Below are 25,942 nucleotides of genomic sequence, written 5' to 3' on the forward strand. Positions count from 1 at the left end.
CGGCACGTCCCTGCGGGCCGGTTCCGGTACCGGTCTCGTTCCCGGTTTTGGTCCCGCTCGCGGGGGGTCCCGGGCCCCTCCCGCCTCTGCAGGCCCCGCCCCCCCGCAGGCCCCGCCCCGGAAGCGCCGCCCGGCGCGCGCAGCCAATGGGAGGCGGCGCTGCCGGGACACGTCGCGCGCCGCTACGCTCCCGTCACCCCCCGCGCGCCGCCGGGCTGGAAGGGGGGCCGGGGCTCCTCCCCACCCCTGACCGCCGCGTCCGCCAATCAGCGGCGCCGTCTCATCGGGCCAATGAGCGGCGCCGTCTCAGCGGCGCGCGGGGGATGGAGCGCGCGGCCCGGAGCCGCCACGGCGCGCGCCCCCCGCGCTAGGGCCGGACCCCGGGACCCCCGGAGCCCCAGAGGCGCCCCCAAACCCCCCAGCCCCCGCTCTATGCGGCGGGGCCGGCCGAGCCGCAGGCCTCGCTCCGCCGCGGGGCTGCCCTTGGCCCGCTGAGCGCCGAGCACCGGTAAGCGCCGGGGGGCGGCGGGCGGGTGGCGGGGGGGGGGGCACCGGGGCGCTGCAGACAAGGGGCGGAGGGCAGAGCGGCCGGGGGGTCCCGGAGAGAGGGGCTGAGCGGCCTCGGGGGGCACCGGGAGCGGCACCTGGAGCGGGGGGGCCGAGGTCGAAGGGGGGGCAGCGGGACGGGGTGGGGGATGGACGCGGGGCACCGGTAGCGGCGGGAGGTGGGACCCGGTGCGGGCTGGGGGCGGCGCGGGGTCGGCTCGAGGAGAGGAAGCGCCGCAGCGCGGGTGGGAAGAGGACGTTGGGATTTTGGGGGGGCGGCGGAGGAGGTGAGGGGCTGCTGGGGGCTGCCGGGGGTGGGGGGATGGCGGGGGTGGCGGTCCGGAGGGGCCGCGGGAGGAGCCCCGGGGCCGGTCGGTGTTTCGGGGTGCGCAGCCTCGTGGGGAGCCGTGGGAGGAACTCGGAGCTCCGAGCCGAGCCCGCAGCACGGGCACCCCCCCGCCCTCCGGACCCCGACTTTTGGGGTGGGGATGTTTTTTTCGCAGGGGTGCGGGGAGGGGGGAAAATGCGTTTTGGGGTGAGCGCTGCGCTGGGAGGAACAATACCAAAAGTTGTCTGAAATGGTAATTTCCGTTTCCCATTTCATCATCCCCGGGTAGGCGTTAGCCCTGCCTGTGTGTGCGCAGGGCCGGGGCCGCACCGAGCCCAGCCGGCCCCAGCCCCGCCGCGTTCATTTATTTCCCAGTTTAATCTTTAAATCGCTCCGTGTTTCTGTCCTCCGAGGAGCCTTTGTGTGCCGGGGAGGGGCTGCTCGACACCTTTGCCCCTTAGCAGAAAGGAAGAGAGGGAGGGGAAAAAAAAAAAAAAGCCCAAACAGCTGCAGCCCAGGACGAGCCTCCCCAGGCCCGGGATGGATTCGTGTTTAGAAAGGCAAATGACCTCGGAGGGAGCGGGGATGAGCCGAGCCCTCGGTGCCCTCTGCCCTTTCCCAGAGGGAGCAGCTGTCCGGGCTGTGCGGCTCAGAACGGGCCCTTCATTGAGGCACAGGGGCCGTGTGTTTACGGCTTGGCTTCTCCTCCGGGCTCGGGGATGTGTTTTGATATCCAGTTGCAGGAAAGGGTTCCTCCCCCCTCCTGGTTTTGTACACAAAGTGCTCTCTCACCACTGGGGACACGGCTCTATAGGCAGAGAGCGAATTCCAGGCAGCTCTTGAAGCAAAATTCCCTCCTGAGATGGCTTCTGAAATGGGGTACACGCGTCGTTTTTACCCTCTCTGTAGGCAAAGATTTTTACGTGAAAACATCTGTGCTGCCTTGTAGTGGCTGTGTGCTTTCCTGAGATTTATATAATTTTAAGGAACTTGGAGTTCAGTGTATTTCTCCTTTCTTTGTTTTGTTCATAAAATGGAACATTTTTATGTAATGACTCCAATTATTTCCTTTTTCTGTGGGGGGAAAACCACTCCACGGAGTCATAGAGAGGGAAAAGGAGATTAACTCTCACATGTTTCCCAACAGCATCGACACATTCTTTGTGTGTGCCATACCAGGAGCTCAATATTTAACTTGATTAACTTAAAAACGAGAAAAGTTGGCGTTTTCTGCCTGCATTTTCTGGCAGATTCCAGGTTGGAGTAGTCTGGCTGTGGAGGGGTTTGGAACGTGCTGTGGCAGGGAAACTCTGGCGTTTGCTTCCAGAGCTCCGTGCCCTGTTTTGTGTCCGTGGGAAGCGCTCGGCAGGGCAGGGGCTGCCCGGGAGGGGTGGGCGAGCTCCGGGCTCTGTGTGAGCCCGTCTGGGGCTCGGAGTCTGCTCGGCCCCGGGTTGTGCCGGGCTCGGCGGGGCTCAGCCTCGGCCCGCAGCAGCTCCGGGTCCCGCTGGCTCCGGGAGGGCTCGCCGGTGCTCCGGGAGCTCTCGGACCTGCCGCGGCACATCCAGCCGGCGGAAGGGCTTTGCTGTGAACCCGTCCGGCGAGCCGGGGCTTGTGTCACCCCGGGCTGTGTGAGTCAGTGCGAGGGCTCGCTTTGCCAGGCTCGCTGCAAACAACACGCTGAGCTCGGGAAGCACGGCGAGCCCTCGGTTCCCGAGGCTGTTTTTGACTCGTTCCCGGTGTAAATAGTGACCGAGGAGCCCCGGCCATGTCGGCGCTGGCTGGAAACTGGAGATGTTGTGTTTCGTGTTCCACACTTGGTTCTGCTGCTCAGTTCTGCTTCTGCTTTTAGAAATGCACTCTTGTCTGTTTCTCCATTTCATAAAAAACCATGGTTCAGAGCGGGCTGATTTTTTTTTTCCCCCATGGTCAGTTTTTTGTTTTTATGATGTTGCAACAGCATTTTCTCAGACTTAAACCTGCCGATTGTCCACTTTGAGGGCTGGGTTTGGATGGAGGAGGAAATGTTAGAAAAAAGCCCCAGAGCAAAAACCCTTTGGCTTAATTTCTTCCTTCGTGTGTGGTAGGCAACCTGATAAGATTATTTTATTTTCCACTCGTGTTTTAATGGACTAAGTCCCCCCAAATGCTCGTGAACAAAGCCAAGCGTAGCACGGCGTCGTGCCGCGTTCTTCCGCTGCTCAGCAGAGCAGACAAATGCATTTCTCTGGGGTCACTGAGACTCGTCGTGTTAATCAATACTGTACCAGCAGTGTTCCCTTTCCAGGGAACCAGATGGGCTACTTACAACTGGTGCTGATTATTTTAACTGTGTAATTGTAACATGGCTGCGTGATGACAGTGTTTCCTGCAGACACTTCAAAGGAAGGTTCCCGACGAGTGTGTCTTTACAGCGTTTAATCTGTCCTCTTTGTCTTTATGTTGTGGCTTTTGGACATGTGTTTGAAGTACTAAGAGGTTTTTTTTCCCTTACCTCCAGCTTTTCTATACATTAAAAGGAGGCAGTGCTCTGGAATGATGAAGTGTCTCCAGTGTGGGAATAAACCCAGGGTTTTAGCGGCTCCCACAGTGGTGGGTTGGTTTCACTGAGTTTTAGATCCAGGCAGTGACTAAGCCAAAAGCTGGAAAGAGATTTAAGTGGCTGTGAGGAAATGGCAATATTTTTTTTAAATTGTGCATGTGGCTTTGTTTTGGGGAAAATATGTTGTATGGTGACTTGAGTCTTAACTGGGACAGGCTAATTACTCGGTGAAGAAATCCTTCTCCTAGGGAAGGAAAGGCACAGGGCCGGAGCTGGTTAATTACACTTTGTGAAATTGTGAAGTGACGGCTTTCTGAGGAGGTCTGCCCCTCTTCCTGCCCTGTACCTGAATTTCAGGCTCAGCAGTTGCCTTACGGATTGAAATTCCTCCTGGGTATTAAGATTTAATGGTGGTAGACCCAGAGCAAGTAGTGGCAGGTACTGCTGCTTTTCAGTACAGCAAAGCAAATAATACTGGAAAATATTTACATGGGGGTTGTTATTCTCCTCGTATTTCCTTGATGAGCTCTAGTAAAGGTGCTTGTGTGCTCCTTCCATTGCCAGGGAGAATTCCCTGTATTTCGGTTGTAAAAGGCTGCGGAGAGGAACTGGTGTCTCCATAGCAAAGATTCCAGTGTTTCGTGATCAGCTCACATATATTTTTACCCCATCTAATTTAAACCAGTCTGCACGACACTCACAGGAATGATTTGTATGCAGCTTTTAAATATTTTCCTCCTTCCTGCGTGAGGGATTAGCGGCACAGAGCTGCTTTTTCGGAGGGTTCTCAGCCAAGTGTTACGTAATTTGTGTGCCACCGATGCACGGCCATAAAAAATACTCCCATCAATGTTAGGGGAAAGCTTGTGTAGGCAATTATTTCAAATCGCAAGTGTCCTAAGCAGGTTTGTGCAGCCTTAAAATCTGGGCAGAACGCTGCCTTTGGAATCCTGCTGGGAAGGGGGGTGGGAAGCTGTCAGCGCCCGTGGTCTGGAGGCTGGTTTTGAGCACATTCTACTCCACTTTTTAAGCTTTCCTGTGCGAGAACTGGTGTTTTCTGGTGTATTTTCTCAGGCAACTGTTGGGTATTTAAAAGTCTTAATTTCTCTGAGTCTGGGCGGTGGTGCTTCAGCTGAGGCTGCTTATGGGTGATGCCAATTTGTAATCTTTTAGGAGAGTAAGGGGGGAAAAAAGTAAAAAGAAGCTTAAATGCTAATAACAGTGAAAAATCTGCTCGGTGTGGAGAGCATGTAAAGAGAGCGGGTGCATGTTGGGCTGTGGAGTCTCCGTCAGCTGAGCTGGGGGCTTTTAAAAATCTGCTCTAATTTTTATGCTGCATGTGGAATGGCTAATCCCATAAAAGCCTTGCACCTTTTGACAGATGAAACGCTGCTGTTCTTCACTTATTTGAGCAAAATATTTTTATAGATGGTATTAGCTCTGTGGCTCCGAGGGTAATGCAGTCCTTACACGAGAAAGATCTTGCTTTGATCTGACAGCTTTCAAGATCCATTTCCAATCTTGGAGTTCCATTAAGTCTGTTTGTAATGGTGCCCTCAGACTTTTTTTCTGTTTATGTGACTCTTTGGGTGTTAACGTTGCTCTGTATCTGAGGTTTCTTTAATAAACTGAAGGAATAATTGGAGTCAGGAAAGGAAATAACCATGTTAGAAAGTGCAGTTAATTATATTAGGTATTTTGGGCTCCAGAATTCTTTTTCTTCATTCTAATGTTTTCTTCAGGTTGCAGGATGTAGTGAAATGATCAGATCATCAAACTGGGACAGTGAGACAGGGTCATGTGTAGTGGTTAATTTTGGGAGTGTGAAATGACTGTGGCTGCAGGCTTGATGTCCATGGGGGTTGTGGAGGATAGGAGGGATGGTTTCTCTGGTGAGCAGCTCTTTTCCCTCTTCTGTGGGGGAAGAAATGGTCTTCTGTGTGGTCCAGTGTTCATGCAATGGCATCTGCATGGCCCTGTGTCCATCCAACATGATTTAAATGATCTCGTGTCCATCCTGCATCGTCTGCGTGGCCTTGTGTCCATTCAGTGGGACCTTTGTGTCCATCCAACATGGTCTGGTTGGTCCCGTGTCCATCCAACATGGTCTCTTTGGTCCTGTGTCTGTCCAGTGGGGTCTGTTTGCTCCTGTGTCCATCCAGCATGGTCTCTTTGGTCCCGTGTCCATCCAACATGATTGGTTTAGTTCTGTGTTTGTCCAGTGAGGTCTGGTTGGTCCCGTGTCCATCCAACATGGTCCTGCTGGTTGTGTGTATGTCCGTGGGATCCCCATGGTTGTGTGTCTGTCCGTCATGACCCACGAGGTCCCTGTCCCTCGCGGGTGGCTCCGTGGGAGCCCCATGGCTCAGCAGCCCCTGCAGGGCTGGGGTGGGTGCTGGTCTCAGCAGCAGGAGCAGCCTCCCCGCTCCCTCTGCTCCTCCTCCCTTGGGGCCCCGCCGGCGTCTGGCCAGACCTCCCCTCTGAGAAACCATCCTGGCTTTTCCTGCCCCTCTCAGCGCTGGCTGGGACAGCGTGAGCTCCCAAAGGGGACGGCTGGAACCTCCATCTCCAGGTTTGTTCCCGTTTTCTGGAGCTCAGCGCGTGGGTAAGGCGTGCATTGCTGTGCAGCTGTAGGGAGCAGAGGCTGGAAGTGCAACCAGGGAAGGCCAGGGATGGGGAGGCACTTCCAGCACCAGGGAGGGAGCTGGCTGCTGGAGCCAGAAGAAAGTGATGGTTTTTTTCTAGGTCAGGGTTGAAGGCACTGTCAGGGTGGTGATGTGCAGCATATCTTACTGTCTGCATTGTCCCTGCCATATGGATGTGTGCACACTGCCCTTGGCATTCAGGCATTGAATTATTTATCCTCTCCAAATCTGGAGGCAGCCTTTCTTCCCCTGTCTCCAAGAAAACCAAACTTACCCGATGAGTGTTTTTAAAATAAACCTTCCGCTGTGAATTACTGCAGTGGCAGGAGCAGGGTATTGATTGTATGTTGCGTTTGGAGTCGGAAACCAAAGGTTACAACACTGGATATCTTGTGGAAACACTGAAATATTTATTTTGCTGTTAGGTGCAAGTGTGTCTGTGCTGGTGCTGGGTTTGTATGTGGCTGAAGTGCCGTGTACTGAAATTTCCAGACTTGGAGAATGGAAAGGCCAGAAAACTTTGTAGTATGTGTAAAAGCAGCTTTGTCTCAGCTGTGTGTGAGGGGATGGATGTTTTTCCAGGGAGAAGGCATCTCCCTTGCCCTTTTCTGTGTTGGATTTGCTGTGAGAGGGATGTTAAGGTGGTCCTGGTTTGGGTGACTGTGTCCTCACTGAGGGTGTGGGTGTTTGCAGGGTGTCACGGAAGGGTGGTTCAGGCTCGGGGAAGCACAGGCTGGAGGCAGCTGCCTCTGTAATTATTTCTGAGAGACTGACAGCTTTGCAGGTTAGAAACAGTCTCGAATAATTTACCTTTAGAGCAGCATAAAGCCGCTAAAACTGTGTCACAGGCATGGGGAAGAATCAGAGAGTCAAGAAGGGAGATGTTACCCTCTAAAAAATTCACCAGGATCCGGAGGCAGCGTGTCCCTGAGGGCTCGGCAGCCAGAGGCTTGGAAACACGGTGCTGCCCTCAATATCGGGATGTGAAATGAAAGGATGCGTAATTAGGAACTCCAGAAAAAAAAAAAGGCATTAAATAGCTTTAGAGGTGAATGGAAGCTTCATTATTAAGCAGCCAGTGCTTAGCTGCAGTTGGTGGTGCCTCTTCCTTTCAAATCACGCACACATGAAAGTGCTCCCCGCCCCCAGCGGGGCCTTATCGGCTTATCTGGGCAGGAGTTCAGAGCCATAAAAACTGTATCCTGCTTACACCTTCCAGCCGGTCCTGTGACCTGCGCTGTGTAAACAAGTTGTACCAGGAGCTCCCCATGACTGGTAAGTGGCTGGGTTTCTGCAGGCTGGTTGGGTCCAGGAGGAGCCAAGATAAAGTTCCAAGAAGTTCCCCTTTGGGAATGGTCTCCTGATAGCTGCTGCAGGGAGGAGGTGGCAGGGCTGATCTCCTGCTGACTGTGGCAGTGACTGTATCCCATGGAAAGCACTTTGGGATAGACTTTACACTCCGGGGCTGGTGTTTTCCGTGTTCTGCAGGAGGGTGGCTGTGGCAGATTGTGAAATGTCAGCGTTGTGGTAACAACACCGACCGGCGCTCCGCGGTTGCGTCAGGCCTGGGATGTGCTGGAGCTGTAAGCCTGTCTATAAATATATCCATATATCTTGGGATGGATGAGATTAGCCGTGGCCATGCTGGGAAGAGATGTAGGTAACGCAGGGAAGGGCTGTGTGTGGGGGGACACAAACATCCTGCCCCTGCTGTGCTCCGAATGCCACCGGCCGCTCGGGTTACGGCGCTTGGCCGCTGCCCACCCCGGGCTGTCTCCGTGGTTTCATCTTGCAGCTCGGCACAGGCAGATCCATTTATCCAAGCTGGGCTGTAACGAGCCAGTTTGGGGATTTAGCGTGTGAAACTTCACCTTCTCAGCAGCCCAAGGGTCGAGTGCACGGGTTTGAAGATGAAAACCTGTTCTCCTTGAACGCTGGCCTTTTTTGTTGGTGTGGTTTCTCATCCCCACGTATGGGGGAATGTGCTGGGTTTGGAATTAGGCTGGCTGCTCTGGTTTCCCTCCTCACCATGGCCTGTCCTGGCACGCGCTGGGGTCCTGCCTGGTGGCTCCTCTGGCTCTGGGCTCTCTGTTCCTCATTTTCCCTGCAGCCTGGAAGGTTCCTGGCTCTCCCAGGAGATCAGAGGTGCCCTGTGTTACTCAGCTGCTCTGCAGTGAATTCAGCTCCCTTCCTCTGTGATCAGCACTGGCACTGGGGTGTTAAACTGGTTCTGTGGTGAGAGACAAGTTCCTCTGAGTTAGTCCAGGGGGGAAGGGATCAGACAAGCAGTCAGCTTGGTGGCTCTTTCCTGGTGTGCTGAGTAGAGCTCCTTGGCTGGGGAGCTGGAGGCTGTAATCTTAAAATGCTGAATTTAATTTCCTCCTGCAGTGTGTTCCGTCTGCAAACCTCCCCTGCTTCACCCACCAGCATGTTCCTTTTCCCTCCTGTCCGTCCTTCCCCTTTCCCAGGAGCCTCATCTGATGGAGGTTCTGCTCTTGCCTTGGTCCTCCTCATCCAAGATTCCTGTCTCTAATTTTAGCCTGTCTGCCTTTCGAGGTCCCCTCCCGTCTGTTCCTGCCTTTCTCCTTCTCTCTGAGTTGTTCCTGCATCTTGCTCTCCCTCTGGAGAGCTGGACCTTGTTTCTGCATGGTGGGAGGAAAGTGCCTGGGAGGGCAGTGAGGCTGTGGGTGTGCTGAGGTGAAGGCTCCCGGCGTGTGGGGAATGCTGGCAGGGATGTTTGGGCTGCTGTGTGCTCACAGGGAGCAGCTCCTTCCCTCTCCTGCATTTCCCTCACTGTCCTTGCTTGGATCTGCTCTTGGAATCTCTCTTTTGTGGATTTACCCTGTATTTTGTGCAATGGGGCTCTCTACCATGGGGTTACTGTAGTGGCAGTGCTGCCCAGCAGGCCTGAATCTCCTGCCCTTTTCCCTGCAGGAAAGCTGCAGGCTGCCTGCTTCTCCCTGGAATCTCACTCCACCTTAGCAGGCATTTGCTTATGGTTACAGAGAAAATGACTTTTCTAACAGGGAGGCATCAGACACAGTCAGTCAGGTCTCCTCAAAGGGAGGTGGAGCCCATCAGGGAGAGCAGGGAACCTGGCCCTGGAGCCTGGCCATCCAGCAAGGCTGCTCATCCTGGTGGGATCCACCTGCTCGGAGCCCTGGGAGCGTGGTGTGTGCAGCATAATCTGATTTGTGCCTGGAATATAAATCCTGGCTGTTGCAGGCATGCAGCCTGGGGTTTTACAAGTTCTTTTGTGAAAACAGCATTCAGCCCCTCCACTGCTGCAGCAAGGAGCTTCCCTGGAAACCCAATCCCAGCAATTAGTGAGGTTTGCAGAGGATCCTAGCAACTGCTGCTGGGGTTCCATTGGCAGGGGTGAGGTTTTGTTTTTTAGACTGTTTATAGTTGCATTCCGTGCATTGTATGGAGATATATTAAACTAAAGCACAAGGAATTCCACTTCAGCATGAGGGAGAACTTTCCTTGGAAGGTGGCAGAGCCCTGGCACAGCTGCCCAGGGATGTGGGCTCTCCCCCTCTGGAGCCATTCCAAACCCACCTGGACGTGTCCCTGTGTCACCTGCCCCGGGTGCCTGTGCCTTGGCAGGGGGTGGGTCTGGGTGATCTCCAGAGCTCCCTTCCAGCCCTGCTCTGCCTGCACATCCCATGGAGGGGAAGGAGGAGGGGGCCGTGGGGCAGTGCTGAGCTGAAGCGATGATGGGAGCGCTGCTGTGGGAAGCTGATCCTCGGGGAAAGTGGAGCATGGCTGGAATATATTGGGTGCTGTGTGACTTTGGTGTGTGTGGGTAACCTGAGCTCACCTGTGAGGGGTTCTGTTACCCAGATACTCCCTGACCTGGCTTGCTTTTGGCAGCAGAGGCTCTGGCTGTTGGGGAGGGATGCTTTCCACCGGGGTGGTTATGTAAAGCCTTAATGCTCTGTGCTCTCCAGCTCGGCTTTCCAACGTGCGCGGGGCTCCGGGGGCAACTTCAAAGGAGGGCGTTTGCTTTATGGCTGAACCTATGAGCAGTTTTATGTGCAGGGTGGAGTGAACTCGTGGAGAAGATTGCAGTTTTCCCAGTGCCATAAAAAGTTACGATGCTGATGATGCCGGCATTGTTCCGTAGGCGGAGGCAGGAGCAGATGCAGAGGTCAGCGGGCTCGGCTGTGCCAGCGCGCTCAATGCCCTGCTCTGTGCTCCCAGCTCTCCCAAACGCCTTCAAAAAGTGCCTTGTGCTCTTTCTGGGGCTGCCTCAGAAACCTGCACCTGTGCAGAACAGGCGCAGCATTTCCATGGGAAAGGAACTTGGCAGGGCAGTGAGGGGGGGCTGTTTTCCAGGGCAGTATTTCAGCCCCTTCTGAAAACGTGGCGTTCCAGTGGCACAGACTGTGAGTCAGTTTATAACCTCCTTCCTTTCTCTGGGCTGTTCTTTGGGGTTTGAGCCAAGGGAGTTAAAAAAATAACCAAGTGGCTGCATCTTGACGAGCCTCATTCCAATTAACTTCCCTCATGCTCCAGAAGATAGATTCCCCAAACTGAGATACATTCCCAAAAAAAGGACTATTCAGGCTAAGTGGTGATGGTGGGAGAGGATGATCAGCTTCTACAGCCTTAATTGTGGCCTTTTCTAAAAGTATTTCAGTGGCCTGTGCTGTCTTAAACCCTGGTGGGGTATGAGATTCTCCCAGCTGTGGAGTCAGCACCCCAAATTCTGAGGTTTAAAGCACCTTCCAGTTCTCAGTAAGTTACAGCTGATTAAAATAAGTCACTATTCCAGTTTCAGTCAGATCTCTCTAAATATAAACTTAACCTCTCGTTGAAACCATTTTCTGCTGGGATGGGGAGGCATAAATGTGCTCTTTGTTTGCAGCCAGGAAAATTAAAGGTTCACAATATTCAGAAATGTGCGTTTTAGATCTTCTGAAAACCTGTTCCTTAAAGAATGTTTCTGCTTGGAAATGGGCAAATACTTTGGGTATTCTTCAGCTTGGAGAATTTTATTCTAATGAACATACCAAAACTTAGGGGGAGCAAAAAAAGACTCTGATCCTTCTCTTTGGGTGATCCATTAGCTGCTCCAGCTGCCTTTTATTTATTTTTGTAGACACATGTGTGAATGTAAACATTTTATCTGGAATGGCCTTGCAAATGTTCCTGCATTAACATATATTGTCATGGAGAATAATTTTCATTTAACTGTAATTTGCTTTATATTTTCCTGCCTGGTTGCCATGGAAACGCAGACGGATGTGGCAGGGACTCCTCACAGGAGCCAGGTTATGGATTGCCTCTCTAATGGACCTCTGTTAATCACACTGCAGCCTGCACTGGAGGAACCAGGGCTCTTTGCAGGAGACACTTTATTTAGATAAACTGTGAGATGCCTGTGGTACTGTAGCTTAATATTCAGAGTTACCAAGGGTGTTTTTCCCTTCTCCAGAAGTTTTTTGTCATAGGAACTATGTATTATGATCCTGGAATTGAGATATATTTATTTAAATTTAATGTCGGTTAGACTTGATTTTCAATTTTCATTTCATTTGCTGTAATAGCTTAACTGGTAATGTTCTTTTCTGGGTTCAGTTTAAGATCTGAAATGCTTGAAACAGAGCAGTGCAACATTTGTTATCCCTATCCCCGTGCAAGAAGTTGACTTGCTTTTCATAATAATGAGTCTGTGCTTTTGTTTTTCCTTTTGGCTGCCAGCAGGGAGAAAGGGGACAAAGATGGATGTAATTAAATTTGTTACCTGTGGATTTGGGGTCTGTTTTGCACCTCTTGTTGTTGGCTGCCTTGTCTGCCCCACGGCTGCTGTTCTGAGCTGAGCCCACACGGCATTTCCAGGGAAGGGAAGGGATGTGGGGCAGGGGCTGAGGGAGCTCAGGGGGCCCAGCCTGGAGAAGAAGAGGCTGGGGGGACCCCCTGGCTTTGGAGGTGTTAAAAACCACGTAGATGTGACCCGTGGTTTAGTGGTGGTGCTGGCACTGCTGGCCTTGATGATCTCAGAGGCTTTTCCAAAGGAAACTGCTCTGGGATCTCCAGGATTATCAGTGCTCAGATTCCTGTGCTAGGATGCTGATCTCTGCCTTTGTTGGATCCTTGGAAGGAGCTGCCTCTAACTCCTGAAATAACATGGTGGCAAGGGTTCAAACTGAACTCACCAATCAACAAATGATTCATTTTTGGTTAATGGGGATGAGCTGCAGGAGAGAAAATCAACACCCAGCATTCTTTGCTCTGGGTACTTCGATGGCAGAAACCTCAAATTGTAACTTAGAGACATGGATTTCATTTGTGTCCTGAATCAGACCCTCCAAGTGAATTTTGGGGTGGGTTTTAAGGGAAGCTGGCTTGGCCCTTCCCTGACTGCTGGCTGTGGTCAGACACCCATGGCTTATGTAAGGCTGGGTTCCTCCAGCACGTGGATGCTTCCCCTTGCAGATGGGCTCACAGTTATTTCTTGGTGCTTTACAGGGGAATTGGGTAACACTTTGTTCTGTAATGCAGGATGAAGAAACCCAGCATGTTTTTCTGTAATGGTGTATAAACAAGCAGTGTAACATCCTATTTCAGGCGTTGGGAGGAGGAAGGGCTCAGGGGGGGAGGCAGGGCTGAAGCAAAGCTTTGTTTTCCTAGACCTACACACCAGATTTTAGTATCTGTGCCTTTGGTGGGTGCTGGGAGTGTTACAAACTGGTTTTTGAGGTGTGTGAGCTCAGTCCAGTGGGTGCTGGGGGTGTGGAGGAGCCTTGGTTGTAGAGGTCTCCTCTAGTCCCCTCTGCATTTCTATGTCTTTCACTGGCTGATATTTGTGCTCTTTTGCTGCTCACCAGGGGTGAATGGGATTCACAGTCTGAGGCCAATCTAATTTTAATAAAAGTCTGAAAAATAGCTTGGCTCTGCTCAGGACTTTTGGGTTTTGTGTAGACTTTCTGCATTTTTCCTTTATTTTTATTTTTCCTCTCCTTTTCTGCCTGTTGTCCTGTGAATACTCATCATTGAGCATTTGTGTTCCCCAGTGGCACATCTGGGGTTCCCAAATGCACCTCTGCAGGTGGGTAGCTGAGGCAATCTGCATCCAGGCAGTGCCATCTCTGAGCTCTTGGATGGGACAGCCAGAATACCTGGCAATTTATGAAATAATAAACTCTCCAATTATTGATTACTCTCTAATTCATAGTTTTGCTTGTGTTTTATTCCATTTTTTGGACTCCTGGATCTGAGGCAGGGATCCCTGCACACCTGCCAGGTGTTTTCCCCAGAGGTGTGTCCCTGAAGGGTTGGTGATGAATGGCACTGTTGTAGGTAGAAGCTGATGTGACTAAGTCACCTTTTGTGGTCTGGGAATGGACTCCTGCACCTGATAATTGGGGTAAACATTGGCTCAGGGTAGCCAGGAGAGCAGAGAGGCTTTGGTGGCCAGTGAGGTGTTTGGCTGCCCTGGAAGCTTCACTTTGAGGATATTCTTCACTGGGATTTGGAGTGCCAGGACAAGGCAATGGCTTCCCACTGCCAGAGGAAAGGGTTGGATGGGATATCAGGGAGAAATCTTTCCTTGTGAGGGTGCTGAGGCTCTTGCACAGGTGCCCAGAGCAGCTGTGGCTGTTTTGGATCCCTGGCAGTGCCCAAGGCCAGGCTGGACAGGGCTGGGAGCAGCCTGGGACAGTGGGAGGTGTCCCTGCCATGGCAGGGGTGGCACTGGATGAGCCTTAGGATCCCTTCCAACCCAAACCCTTCCATGATATTATTCAGGTTCACTCACTTGGGTTTGAACAGCAGCTGATGCTGCTTTACCAGTACTCACAGAAAAGGGTCAGCTGCAGGTAAAACATAAAGCCAAAATGTTCTTCTGCTCCTTTCAGTCTCCTGGACACTTGGGCTTTGAGCCCCTCATCCCACGTTGTGCCACGAGCACGGCTTTCAGTTTATCTCCATTAATTGTGCCAGAGATCTGGGAGTAAAGAGCACTTTTAAAGCATTGCTGTTCCCCAAAAATGGTGCGAGCTGGGGGGATGGGGAGGTTGGAGGAGCTGCCTTGTGTGCAGTCGTGGGAAGAGGGATTTCTTCAGGGAATGGGTGAATTGTTTCCTTCTGCTCTGAGCAGCCTTTTAATGAGCTGCCCTCTCCAGGGTGCAGAGAGATGAACCTCCCGTGGCTATCTCCAGCCTGGGAGGCTTCCACCACATCGCTGCCTTTGGATCCTTGGAGCTAAAAATACATCCCTGCTGCACAGCAGACTGCAGGCACGTTAATCTGCTCCCTTTAGCAAGGAGGCTTGTGGTACTGATGAGCTGCTGTGGAAATTTTATTTTTGCTGTGCAGCGTTACCAGTTTTCTTCTTCCAACGGAAAAATGTCGTGGAAATCATTGTTCTGGTTGGAATTCCCTCTCTGACAACAATAGCAGCAGTGGGGTGGGGTGCTTTGGAATTGTTTAGCGAGGAGAAGTTTTGGAGGAGCGAGCTCTCCCAGGCTGCCCTGGCTGATCCCTCTGTGCTGTTCAGGAGCATTCCCACCCCTGGATTTTGGGGCACTTCTGACCACTCCTGCCTCTTCCAGAGCAGCTCTATGGGAGCTGGGTTCCTCTGCCACCTTCCCCCACCCAGCTGGGCTCGTTTGGCTGTAGTTGAGCCCGTTTTCCTGGGATGAGGAGGAACGGGAGCCTGCCAGGCTGACACCTCAGAGCACTCCTGGAGTTATTGCTGCCTCTGAGCAGTGATTCATCCCCAAGGCAGGCACAGCTCGTGCCCTCCACACCTCCTGGAGCTCCAGCCCTGCTCAGCCCATGTGCTCCAGCCTTCCTGGGGCAGGGATGCTGCCCCTTCCTGCCTGCCTTGGTTCCCAGGTAACTTTGGGAATGTTTTAGGGCAGCAGCAGCACGAGGGCTGATTCAGACACAGCTCTGAGGGGCTGGAGCTGCCTTCTCTGCCTGCTGTTGAACAGCTCAGTGCTGATTCTCTTCACGAGTTCCAACTTGAGCTGCTGCTGTTGGTGCCATGGGGCGTTTGAGGTCTGGGATCCGGGCTGATGCAGCGGGGCTTGCGTAAGCACCAGCAGCTTTGTTTTCTCCCTGCTCCAGGAGGAGCTTTTGCCTCTCCACTATTTAACATTCAGAGTGTATTTTCGTCCTTTGATGTTTGGCTTACCTTGACGGGCTGGGCTTGTTCAGCCTGGAGAAGAGAAGGTTCTGGGCAGACCTTGGAACCCCTTCCAGTGATGAAGGGGCTCCAGGAAAGCTGGAGAGGAGTTTGGACCAGGGCCTGGAGTGGCAGAACAAGGAGGACTGGCTTCACACTGAAAGAAGGAAAGCATTCGCTTGGATATCAGGAGTAAGGTTTTGGCTGAGGGGTGGTGAAGCCCTGGCACAGGTGCCCAGAGCAGCTGTGGCTGCCCTGGATCCAAGGCCAGGCTGGATGGGGCTTGGAACAGCCTGGGACGGTGGAAGGTGTCCCTGCCCATGATGGGTGGCACTGGATGGGCTTTGAGGTCCCTTCCAAGCCAAACCATCCCTTGATGTTGACACAGGAGCTCACCTGCTCCACCAGGCTCTGTTTTCCCTGGCTGTGCTGCCTTGCTGCTGCTCATTAGCACAGCCTCAGTCACAAGCTGCTCAGACAGCCTAAACCATTTGTAAGGAAACTGTCTTTAAAATATGGATGGCATTAGAGGGACTCAGGCTTAAAATTAGAAACTGTTTATGATGCACAGTTGTAGTTGTTTACCTTGAACCATAATTATCTTATTTCCTGAGTTAAAAACGTCACGTCAGCTTGCTGAAGCAAGATTTGATGACAAAGGAATTGTTTTTAGCCACCAGCAGAGCAAAGAACACTTCAAAATGTGTGTCTAAATATGATTTTATAACCTAAAGTGTACCACACTGAGGATTTTAAATTGGCCCTGGAAGTTGCGTGGGTTTATGGGTCGGCCATTTGGCCGGGGATCAAGGGCCTGGGTTTAATCCTGACTCTGTCCTTTTGTCCTCTGAGCGTTTTCCTTGCCTCCCTCTGTGCTGTTTGTTTGGCTGGGCTGTGCTGGAGGGGAGGGCTGTGCCCTTCCTGGGGTGCAGGGCCGTGGTGCTGGGGCTGAGGCTCCCCCACCCTCCAGCCTGGCCCCTCTGAGCAGGGAGTGCTGCCCAGGGGAGCATCAGGAGGTTCCTGCTGCACTGGCAGCTTCAGCTGCTTCATGGGCAGCTCTGGAGTGCCCAGGAGAGAAGCTGGGCACCAGCAGCTGGGCAGGGACAGACCCAGCATCCCTCAATCCTCTCTGAGCAGCTGGGCTACCTCAGTGGGCACAGACAGACATTTGACTTCCTTATTTTAGCATTATTACTTATTACTGCATTTCCTTATTTCGTTATTCAGCAGTGCTCTCTGATCCCTATGGCTGGGGTGGCCTGTGCCCTCCTCACACCCTTTTCCAGCCTGGATTTCTGTCCCCTGAGTGAGACAGCTGCTCCTCACCTGTGCCTGGTGCTGCCAGGATGCTCCTGTCTCAGGAGAATGGAAAGTGGGAGGGGAGCAGCTTCTTTAATGTTGACAACTGCTACTTAAACCTGTTCAGGGCTTAGAATAGAAAGGAAAAAAGATCAGTGGAAGCTGTAGGTGCTTTCAATGTATGTGGGATTTTTAAGGAATCTTTTTATTCTGACCTTAACTTGCCAGGCCCCAGACAATAGGGGAGGGATGCTGTGTGGAAATCAGGGAGGTGCTTCCTTTCAGCTCTTTCTTTGCTGTGTAATTTGAGGTGGTTGTAAGGCACTTGTAACTCAGGAATTGTAGACTTGAGCACATTCTACAATTACATTTTTCATGTTGCTTTCTGGGGACCTCCAGGATTGTCCAGCCAGGTAACGGTGTCTGATCCTACGTAGCTGGGTGTGGGGCTGCCACCTGCACATTCCTGAAAAAACTGTAGCTGAGTTGTTGAAGTGTCTGGTTGTAACATTCCTGTCACCAGAGTGTTTTCTTGGCTGGGGAGGTGATTTTCAGGCTGCTCAGAATCCAACCAGAAGCACTCCATGGCTATTTGCTGTGTTTTCCCTCTTTGAGGGAGCCTGTCTGTTCCTGAAGGCTGAGCAGTGACTTCCTTGACTCCTCCTTGGCTAATTAGTGTGCTTTAAAATGGGATGCTTGCATCTTTTTCACCAATCAGCATTCAGAAAGGAAAGGAAATAGTTCAGATATTAATAGTAACCCGTATCCAATTTGCCATGGAATTACATGGATGCAAATGTCTGGGACTGCAGAGGTGACAAATGTGTCTGTCACTCTTTTCTCTTGAAAAATGGTATTTTCTCCGTGTGTTAAAACGGGGCGCAGGGTAAGAAATGCAGATTCATTTTTAAGTGAAGTGGAGCTCGTTGTGGCCCAGTGGCATCACTCACCCTCCTGCCTCCTGAGGAGGAGGTGCTGGGGAAGCTGAGCGGGGCTCGGGGAGGGCACAGGGAGGGCAGGGATGTGTTTGTGCCACCTCTCCTGTGTTCAGGAGCAGTGGAAAGGAGCAGGAGCCTGAGCTGTGACAGCAGCTGTGAGCTCACCTTAAATTATGGCTTTAATTGTAGAACACATCCACCCTTCTTGCCTTCACTGGGTGAGTGAAGTTCAACATCTTGGAGCTCAATCCCCATTCCTGGAAGTGTCCAAGGCCAGCTTGGAAGGGGCTTGGAGCAACCTGGGATAGTGGAAGGTGCCCAAGGTGGGACAGGAACAAGATGAAATTTGAGGTCCCTTCCAACTGAAACCATTCTGTGATGTCACCACAGATTCTGATCTCCCGTAATTCACTGCAGATCTCCAAACAGCTTGGTCATTCCTGAATTTAGGCTTCTGTCAACCCCCATTCCTAGGGACAGCCTTGTCCATGTCAGACTTTCAGTTAAAACTCTTAAAGCACAATTTGTTTTCCCAGGAATCACATCTTTCCTGCCCTTTGTGCTTATTGCAGTGGCACAAATTAAACCTTGGGCTCTTCAGCCCACACAAGTGTCTGTGTTTTTGAGTACAGTATCAGCTTGTTTTGTATTTTTTATCAAGTAGCACAGACAACACAAGCTTTAAAAACTGTATATCTCAGCATACATCTTATCTGCAGGGCAAAATAAAGGAACTTCAAGAATATATCACCTACTTTTGTTCTGAAAGGCATCTAATTAAATTTTACTTGGTGCTACAATTTTGTCACAATCAAACATGCTGAAAGGTGGGTTTTTTTGTTTTTTGTTTTTTTTTTTAGGACTAGTGAAATTCTCTGTTTGCTTTGGCTTTCCACTTGGGTAGCTGCTGGTGTTTGAGCATAGCTGGGTTGTGATTGTTGTGGGAATGTTCATAAATTGCAGTGAAAGGCAGGTCCTGGAGCTCACCCCAGTGCTGGAATCTCTCTGAGAAGGGTGGGGACGTGAGGGTTTGCTCTGTGTGTGCCTGGGGGTGGCTGTGCTGGCAGCCCCTGATAGGCTGCAGGGGTATTTATCTCAAATTTATGTGGATTTCTTGGAAACAACTCTTTATCCCCCTTCAGATCTAGAGAGCACACACCTCCTCTTTTCCTCCTCTTTCTAGAGAGTCCTGAGCTGCATGAAGTGGTCTGAGGGTGCTTTTCCAGGCTCCTAAAGGGAAATTGCCATAAATCTGATGATCTGTGTTCAGTGTCCATCCCTTGAGGGCCAGGAGAGCTTTCCTGCTGTGCTGGGCATGGCTGTTCTGGCTCTCCCTGGGGTGGCACAGGCAGAGCTCCAGGGACAGGGATTTCTGCACTCTTTCTCTATGGGTGGCACATTTTCTCCCAGCAGAAGGAACCCATGGGTATTTATGGGAGATATCTGTGGGGTTTGTAGTGCTGCTGCTTATGGGTTCTTCCCCCAGTGCCCAGTTGTAGGGGGATAGAATATAAGAAAATAGTGTAGAAAGCAGTCTTACCCCTAAGGACCTGCAGCTGGGCCAATTATCAAAGATTAGGATCAGGCCTGACTTTAACAGGCCACAGGTGTAACCAATGAGAAGAAAATGCTATAAAAGAGTGGGCTGGTGTTGAGAAGGGAATGGGGGTCAGTTGGCTGCTTTGTGAAGGGGAAAGAGTCAGTGCTCTGAGGAGCTGCCCAACAGAAACACCACAAGGTATGAAACTTCTGTGATAAGGAGACAACAGCATGGAACCCCTGCAATAAGATGACAGTGCCCAGTCTCAGTTTTCTTAGGTTCTAGAATTACAGTGGGATTTCAGCATTTTTCCCCATTTCAGCAGGTGAAAGCTCTGGCTGTGCTCTGTCAGGCTGTGCCTGTGGAGTGCATTGGAAAACACTTCCAATTTTCCCCTCCCTCCAAATTTGCTGTACTTGTTCCCCCTTGATTCTGCATGGGAGGTAATGGGGCTTATCTGAGAGCAGGAGCTCCGTGGGTCTGGGGTGCTTCCCTGGGTGTCTTTTCTCTGGAGCCCTCCGAGAGATGCCTTATTGAAATTCTGTCTCTTCCTGGAATTATTCTGAGGGAAGCAGATGAGTGCTGTGGAAAAAGGTTCTCTTGTTCCCCAGAGATTTTATCCATTCAAAAGTTGGTCTAAACCAGAATCTAAAACTCTGATATCCTCTTATGCTGCTTAGTTCTGGGTCTCTAAAATCTGAATTGATGCAGGTCTGACTTGGGGTCCAAATCCAACTCCTTCCCTCAAAGAAACACTAATGGTGAGGAGTGCATTTGTGGGGACATTGGCCTCTGGATTTCCTGGGATGAGACAGCAGCAGTGGCTTCTTTCCTGCTCCCTGTAAAATGGAGATTTAAGCAGAACCTTTCTGCATTATAGATCAAATTGAGAAACACTGAGGTGTATGAAACCATGGAATCTCAAACACATTTTTCATGGGGACCCTTGTAGGGGACTCTGAATAAACCAGAGAACTGGTTTGTTCCTTCAAGGAAGCCAATTCCCCCCTGGCTGCTGGGACCAGTTGGTGTTGCTGCCACATCCCAGCTGCTCTGGTGTGAAGAGTCTACAGCTAATGTCAGTATTTTTCAGGTCACAGCTTGGGATTGTAAAGCATTTTCCATCTTCACATACTAATTTCTGTGGAGTTACTAGATACCCTTTCATTAAGGGGGTTTGAATTATGTAATTCCCAATGTTTTCGATGGAATGCTGGCAGGAGTTGCATGCTGTGCTCTGAATGTGAAGTCCTGATCTGTGTGTGGGTGCAGCAGGAATCACTGATTCAGGGAGGTGCTCAGGGACCCTGTGGTCAGTGTTCAGATCATGAGTTGGTAGGAAAATGTAGAAGTTTAAACATTTATGTATTTATTTTGGTGGAACTGTCTGCTTTCTCAGGGTTTCCAAGCTGCTTTGTGTTAACAGAAAATAAAGTGTCCCAAGTCTTGCAAGAATGAACCTGTTGCAAACCAGAACCTGGCCACCTTGAGCCCTTGGTGATTTGGTGTTGGCATGAGCATTTCAAGGCACAGGCAGAGCAGTGTGTGCCGTGGTGCACTGCAGGGGCTCCTGTGCAGGACAGTGAGCGCAGCAGGGCTGGAGCCTTGTCCACATGGGCAGCCCTGCAGGATCCCAGGAGGCACAAGGGCAGTGATGATACTTTGTGAAGTGATACATTTTCATCAGCTAAAGCTAAGAAAATGGGATGGCTAGATGTGTTTATTAATTATAATGTGGCTGTTGGAAGTGGAGATGGGTTTAAATTGCAGTGTTGGATTCCGTGCAGCAGGAACGTTGTGTGAGTGACCCGACCACGTACAGCCAGAGAGGCTGTGCTGGGCATCTCCCACTGGAGGATTTGCTGCATTCCTAAGTGATTTGATAACAATTTCATTTAAAAATGGTGCCATGTTCCTTGTGAAAATTACTTGGCTCACGTGTGGTCGCTGTTTCAGCGTTACGATGCTTTATGTATGTTTATGTGTGAGCCAAGGAATGAATAAATCTGCTGTATGTGGGCCAGCAAGCAGCTGGAAATAGACCTTGAAAATGGTCTGTCAGTGTCCTGGGACTGATCTCTGTAGACTTTTTGGTAATTTTGATCACAGTTGTTGCCCAGAGAAGTGGCCAAGGCCAGGTTGGAGCAGCCTGGGCCAGTGGGAGGTGTCCCTGCCCATGAGGGGATGGAATGGGATGAACTGTGGGGTCCTTCCAACTCAGACCATTCCATGGTTCCCTGACAGTCACTGCTGTCAGCGAGCAGCACTGCTGCAGTTCAGACAATGCAGTTGGACGTTCAGCTGTTTTCCCCCCACTTTATCTCTTATTGCTGTTGAAATGCTAATTAATGATGTGACTGTTCCTATGGAGAAGAGGATGGAGGAGCAGGGGAATCCTGCTGGAGAAGGTGCTGTGCAAGCACTGCCATGTGCTCCACAGGGCTGCATTCCCATCAGGGGATCCCTCAGTGCCCCAGGGCTCCTGGGCCTTGGAAGAGTCCACGAGGTCACCATGTGTCTGCATCTCCTTTACTCTTCTCAAAGGAAAATGCCAGAAAACTTCAATTTTGCTCATGTGGTGAAGTTTACCTGCTGTAGGATTCCTTTCTTTGAGTCAGGACCTTGGGCTTTCACATCTTCCTCTGGGTTTTGGGGTTTATTTTGGCCTGTTCTTTCCAGTGAGGTTCCCAAGAGTTCCCTCAGCCCAGCTGGAAGCAGCTCTGCCCTGGATGCAGCTGCGTTGCTCATCTGGACATCTTCCCTTTGGCTTTTCATTGGGGAGTGAAAGTTTCCCAAAACAAACAAGGCTCTCCCAGGGTTCCTGATCTCCTCCACTGTGTGTCAGTCCCAGCTGGCCTCAGAGTCTCTCCTGGATGGTTCTTGGGAGGAACCATCCCCTTGGAAAGCAGCTGTCCAAATCCAGTACATCAGGGAAGTTGTTTGTGAGGTGGCAAGAGGCGGTAAAGCATAAAACTGTCACAAGCTCTGAGAGGGAAGAAATTCAGATTTCCTCAGTGTAACTGGAGCAGGGTTGGTCACTGTGTCCCTCAGTGTGGTCTGCAGTGCTCAGAGATTGGATGGAATGGGGGATCTGGGGGGTTTGGCATGAGCAGGATGTGAGCTGGCTGTTCACCCTTTCACCTGTTTGAGCAGACCAGAATAACATCACTGGGGCTGGGGGAGGCCCAGTGCTCCCAAGGCCTCAGGGTGCTCATTTCCATCCCTATGGGTCCCTCCCCATCCCACTGAGCTCCTCCAGCTTGGGAATGGTGAGGAGTGCAGGTTTTGGGCTTGGAACCTGCCAGGCCTTTCATGTGTGCCAGTTAATGAGTGTAATTCCCCTTTGCCTTGGGTGCTGAGAGCTCCTGCTGGTTCCTGCCCTGCATCAGAAACACCACTTTGGGAATTTGGAGCTGGAAAAACATCCTTGAAAGTACAGCAAGTGCTGGTCAAAAAAAAAAAAAAATCAAGTTAGAGCTTTGTAATAGATCCACTGCTATTGAGAGCAAAGTTGTGCTTGGAAGGAGAGTGCTTGTGCCATGGGTAATTCCATGGGGGCTGTTTGGGAAGGTGAATTCTTGGCACACGAGCTCCTTCTGGCCCTGCCTGTCTCTGGGTTTGTGAGCTGCTCAGGGTTTGGGGGTGACACACCCTCATTTGTAAATCAAATGCCTCTAAGCCCACCCAGATGGTTCCGGGAACCTTGAAGCAGGTGATTTTTTAAAAAAACTACTATCAGAAAGTTATGGAAGGAGGTGAATGCTTGGCTGAGCTTCCACTCTTTCCTTTATTCCTCTGTTTGTGCAGAGTTGTTATCAGGAAGTTTATTTGTGGATTAGGCAAGGGTTTGTACTTGGTAACCTTCATGTACTCAAATCCCGTGTGCGTGTTGTGAATAAAATTCACTTGTTTTAATTTTCTAATGAACAAATTCCTGTGTTTTTCAGATTACACTGCGTTTTTGGGACACACCTCTGTTGGATTTTAATATATGTCCTGTGAAGAACAGCTTTCAGCTATGGAATCGGTAAATATTGACTTTGCTTCTGTCCAAAATTTCTGGTTTATTCCCTCACAAGCCCTTGTGTCTCTGTTGGACTGTTTGGTTTTGTCTTTTTCAAATGTTTTTCTTTATTTTATGAAATTTGAAAGCAAAAAATTGCAAGTTCTATGGCATATATAAAAGGTACTAACCGAGAATATTTTGGGAGTTGTCTGTAGTCCTGAGATGTCTTTTTAATTTTAGAAAATTTTGAATATAGCAAGTTTTTCTCTGACCTCAGTGAAATAAAAGTGAACTTTCCTGCGTGGGCAGTTCCAGCACAGGTTTGCCCAGCAGACTGTGCAGCTTGTTGGTGCTGCTGACTGCTGAGTATTAAATAATACCTCTTTCTTTCTCTTTGCTTTCAAAATGTCTTGAAAAAAACCCAAAGTCTCTAAGTTTCCCAGTGATATGTCTCCTTGTGATTAGCCTAATTGAAACAGATGGCACCTACGTTTCATTTTGGGCAGAGAAACCTCCCAATCTGCTGAGACTACAGTTGGATGCAATGTTAGGATTCAACTTTTTGGGAGCATTAACAGATGCAGAAATAACAGGCTGTCTCAGAGTGGAATTTAGGGGGAAAAATGAGATTTTTTTGCCTCTGTTTTGTGCGACTGGGTGGGAGAGGCTGGTGCTGTCCTGGAAATCCCAGTGGTGTGGCTGGAGCTGGAGACAGGGGGGGTTGTTCTGGCTGGGTTTTTATTGCTGTGCTGGTTTGGTGTGGTGGGAGATGAGCAGGGGGCTGTTCTGGCTGGGTTTTTGTGCTGTGCTGGTTTGGTGTGGTGGGAGATGAGCAGGGGGCTGTTCTGGCTGGGTTTTTGTGCTGTGCTGGTTTGGTGTGGTGGGAGATGAGCAGGGGGCTGTTCCGGCTGGGTTTTTGTGCTGTGCTGGTGGTTTGGTTTGGTGTGGTGGGAGATGAGCAGAACTTGGTGGGCAGTGCCTGTCAAGGGGGGCTGTGTGGGGCTCAGATCACCCCCAGCATGGCCAGAAATCCTATGGGGAAGGCTCCCAGTGGATCATACAGAGTGTGGCTGCTGCCTTGGGGCCCTGGGTCCTTGGCTGACCTCTGGGTTCAGAGGGATTATTTGTGGTGAGGTTGTCAGCATGAGGAAGGCTCCTGCTGGAGAGCTGCTCAGTGTGTGCAGCCCTGCCTCTGCAGGCTGAGAGATGTCTTCTGTCCTGGATTTTGAGGAAAAAAAATTAAAAATGGTTGTGTTTAGTGTGGCCATGATAATTTCGAAGTATTCAGATGCAGACAAGATGTTATTTCAGCTTCCCCTGGTGAATATTAATAGCAGGAGAAGCCTTTCACAGTAAGACAAAGCAGAGCAGGCATCGGTGACTCTGGCAGTGTTGTTAGATAATTAAAGTGTATCAGGTGTGAGCTCTTTTCCTGGTGTGTGCAGGAGCTCTGCCCTCCTTCCTGGGAGCTCTGCAGGGCCCTGAAAAACCCAGCTCAGCCCTGGCATCAATTATAAATCAGGCTGGTTGTTGTTTGCTGTCTGTTTTATTTCATAGCTGGGGTCAAAGGTTTTTCCTTCTGAGTTTTGGAGTAAGTGGCGTTGGGCTTTTTGAATGCAAACTGTCCTTTTCAAACCAGGACAACAAAAACTTACCCAAAATTCAGGTGCGTTTGCACAGCCCTGTTTGGAAGGGTTTGCTTGAAGCAAGCCAGGTCACTGCAGAATCAGGGAATGGTTTGGGTTGGAAGGGCCTTAAAGCACATCTGGTTCCACCCCCACCATGGGCAGGGACACCTTCCCCTAGCCCAGGTCGCTCCAAGCCCTGGACACTCGCAGGGCTGGGGCAGGCACAGCTTGTCTGGGCAGTGGTGCTTGCTGCTGGCTTTGCTGCTGGCAGCAGTAGTGGCTGCACCACTCTGGGCTTGGCCTGGCCTGGGGTGACCCCCTTGCACCCCAGCACTGGTGCAACAGCTGGCTGGTGCCACCGTGTTCCCCACACCTTCCCAGGGGAAGCAGAGGGGTCAAGGCTCCCTCCAAGCTGTGCTGGTGGCTGTGGCAGGGGTGCTTCAGGGAGCTCCTGATGAATATGCAGGTGTGGGATTAAAGGGATGAATGAGGAGCAGAATTGCTTTCCGAGCTGCAGCCCTGCTCTGACCTCCCGAGAAGGGCAGATTGTAAAGCTGGGGCCTGGAGTGGAAAAGCAATTACAATACACTGCCAGCATTGAATTGTCCTCACAAAGTCAGATGCTGCAATAATGGCAGCGTTGTTTAGCTGGAACGTGACTTCACTTAACTGCTCGCTGTTTTTCTATTAATGCTCTGAAACGTGTTCACAAACAGCTCTCAGGTCTTGCTGCTCTGGGGAAATGGAGCTCACTGTTCCACCAGGGAGATATTTCTCTGCAGGAACTGTTCTTCTGAGCTTGCTGCCTTTTTTCCTGTGTGTTTCAGTTCTTACCCCTTCCGGATCAGGGAGGCTGGAGGATAACCCTATGGCAGTGCAGTGTACATTGAGTCTTTAGAGTGTTGGTTGTTGTGGACCCTTTCCATGGGGTCCTAGGGTATGGAAATGTTGGCTTTTGGGTTGAGAAGCTGGTTTGTTATGAAGCCAGGCCTGAGGAGGAGAAGCCATGAACAAGGGGGATTAATAGTCTGCGAAAGCTGGGATTGTGGGAGAGGAGACCCTGGAGAGACCTTCAGAGCTTCTTCCCATGCCTTGAGGGGCTCCAAGAGAGCTGGAGAGGGACTTTGGGCCAGGGATGGAGGGACAGGACACAGAGAATGGCTCCCACTGCCAGAGGGCAGGGTTAGATGGGATTTTGGGAAGGAATTCTTGGCTCTGAGGGTGGGCAGGCCCTGGCACAGGTGCCCAGAGCAGCTGTGGCTGCCCCTGGATCCCTGGCAGTGCCCAAGGCCAGGCTGGACAGGGCTGGGAGCAGCCTGGGACAGTGGAAGGTG

The 25,942-nt window shown here is 51.1% G+C and overlaps 1 protein-coding gene across 1 annotated transcript in view; it reads left to right on the plus strand.

Moving 5' to 3' along the window:
* Positions 1-366: 366 nt before the first annotated feature.
* Positions 367-25,942, plus strand: part of ANKRD11 (ankyrin repeat domain 11) — a 128,185-nt gene continuing 102,609 nt past the window's right edge. The window contains exons 1-2 of the mRNA XM_030956197.1: positions 367-508; positions 22,922-23,001. The gene's annotated coding sequence lies outside the window, so the exon portion shown is untranslated. The remainder of the gene's footprint in view (positions 509-22,921; positions 23,002-25,942) is intronic.

Source organism: Camarhynchus parvulus, chromosome 11 (assembly GCF_901933205.1).
Source record: "Camarhynchus parvulus chromosome 11, STF_HiC, whole genome shotgun sequence".
NCBI classification, from domain to species: Eukaryota; Metazoa; Chordata; class Aves; order Passeriformes; family Thraupidae; genus Camarhynchus; species Camarhynchus parvulus.